Below are 2,772 nucleotides of genomic sequence, written 5' to 3'. Positions count from 1 at the left end.
ACCTTAACATAGTCCGAGGTCACACTGTTATGGGAGACACACTGCATCCTATCAGTAAGCTAAGAGTTAAACCATGACAGGGCTGAGTCTGACATACCAATTCGTATTTTGATACGCTCTAATAAAATATTATGATCGACGGTATCGAAAGCAGCGCTAAGATCGAGGAGCAGCAACATAGATGACGCATCAGAGTCCATCGTTAGCAATAGATCATTAGTCAATTTTGCGAGGGCTGTCTCAGTCGAGTGATTTGCCCTGAAACCGGATTGAAAGGTTTCACATAGATTGTTAAACGCTAAGTGCTCATTTAGCTGCTCTGCAACAATTTTTTCGAGGATTTTCGAAATAAAGGGAAGGTGAGACACCGGTCGGTAGTTTACCATGAGGTCAGGATCGAGGTTAGGTCTTTTAAGGAGAGGATGAATAACCGCTTTTTTGAATGCAACGGGAACAGTGCCCGAGGAAAGTGATAAGTTTATAATATTTAGCACTGATGGACCTAATAATACAAAGAGCTCCTTGATAAGTTTCCCAGGAAGTGGGTCAAGTAAACATGTTGTTTGTTTTATTCTATTTACACGTTGTAACAATCCTTCTAATGTTATTTCATCAAAACGAGAGAAACTATTTTGGATATTTGCAGTATCCGCCGTATATACAATCGTATCTGTGTTACTATAACCCAGTTGTAGCTGGGACGCATTGTCTTTAATCTCCTTTCTAATAAGTTCAATTTTCTTATTAAAGAACTTCATAAAGTCATCTGCCGAATGGGTGGAGCTACTGGAAGGAGTCCCTTGTTGGGTTAGCAATGCTACTGTACTAAACAAAAATTTTGGATCGTTTTTATTACGGTGGATGAGATTTGAGTAATAATTAGTTTTAGCTAAGGTAAGCATGCGTTTATAAGTTATTAAACCATCACTAAATGCTAGATGGTGCACCTCAAGTTTAGTCGTGCGTTTGCGTTCCAGCTTTCTACATAATTTCTGAGCTCTAGTTTCTTCAGTAAACCATGGCGTACGCCTTTTTGGAGCCTTTTTTAACTTCAGCGGTGCTATATTATCAATGGTTTCGCGCAGGGCGTTGTTAAAGTTGTTAGTGAGGTTATCAATAGAGCCCACATACTTTGGGAACGGTGCCATTACCGAGGGCAGTAGGTCCGCAAGAGTCGTCGTTGTGGCAGCATTAATGTGGAAAATATGTGCATATAATGTGTGGTTGCCGTATAAAAAACAGTGTTTTCTTTGACAAAAGAGCATAAAACCAACAAAATAATAGTTCAAACGTAAACAGATATATCTAAAGTTGATCTCGTAACTTAAGTGTTGAAAGTAAAACAAATAATAATAAAAATGTACCACTTTATGAGTGGGGGACGTTTTGCATCCCAAAGATATTTCGTGGGATTTTATTTATTTTTTCACTGTGATTACTCAGAAATAATACATTTAAATCAATGGTGTCCAACATTATTGATCTTTTTAGGGCTCCAATTACTTCACATCAAACATTTCTGTCTGAATGTTTTGGGCAATGGGGGAAATACTGCATAATTCATTTAAACTATAAAAAACAAAGTTGTCTTTGACTGAAAAGGCATAAAACCTTTTTTTTTTAAACTTTATATCAACCTGAAGTTGATTTAGAGATTTACTGTAAGCGTTACATAAACAATGAAAATAATATTTTGACTTATTTTTAACATGTTAATGACGTAGACCCTCTATGGCAGTGGTGCCCAACCACTGGGCCGCAGCTCGATTGGTACCGGGCCGCAGAATCAATCAATCAAAGTTTACTTATATAGCCCTAAATCACAAATGTCTCAAGGGACTGAGAATAAAAACATTTTTTTTTTTATTAAATCAACATAAAAAACACAAGATACCATATTTCCTTGAATTGCCGCAGGGCATATAGTATGCGCCTGCCTTGAATTACTGCCAGGTCAAACTCGCTTTGCAAAATAATTACCGCATGCTTAGTATTACCGCCTGGTCAAACTCGTGACGTCACAAGTGACACTTCCCCTGTCATCATTTTCAAAATGAAGGAGGCTGATTTAAATACCGGTAATTTCAAATTGCATAACGGGAAGAAGATTAAGAGCTATTCAGTAGGATTTGAGGTCCAAGCTTACATCACACTCAAATTTTTACTGCATGCCTTTGGTAAGTGCCGGAGTGAGAAGAGGTTTTAAAAGAATTAGCGCATGCTTACTTTTACCGCATGCCTTTGGTAAGCGCAGGAGTGAGAAGAGGTTTTAAAATAATTAGTGCATGCTTACTTTTACCGCATGCCTTTGGTAAGCGCAGGAGTGAGAGATTTTAAATTAATTAGCGCCCCGGCGGCAATTCAAGGAAATACGGTACACTTACATTCATTCATTCATTGAATTCACTTACATTCATTCACTCATTGAATGAATGTAAGTGTACCGTATTTCCTTGAATTGCCGTCTGGGCGCTAACTTACAATTAGTGCATAAACCCAAACCCCCCTTGCAGGACAAATTATCAAGCGTTGACCGTTGCGTAGCTACAAAAAGGTTGGGGACCGCTGCTCTATGGTCCCTAAAGGTAAAAAAAAAAGAATCCATATATTTTGTTATGGTTTGAAAATGAAAATATCAAAACGGCCCCCACATGTTTTAATTTTTCCCTCAGTGGAAAAAGTTTGGACACCCCTGCCTTAGAAGATGTCTATGGCGACACACGCTGGCCTCTGACGCCCCCTGCCGGTCTTTGGTCGTCATAGCCCGACCGG

The sequence above is a fragment of the Nerophis ophidion genome, linkage group LG26 (genome assembly GCF_033978795.1).
Source record: "Nerophis ophidion isolate RoL-2023_Sa linkage group LG26, RoL_Noph_v1.0, whole genome shotgun sequence".
Classification (NCBI taxonomy): domain Eukaryota; kingdom Metazoa; phylum Chordata; class Actinopteri; order Syngnathiformes; family Syngnathidae; genus Nerophis; species Nerophis ophidion.
Note: the sequence above shows the minus strand (reverse complement) of the source record.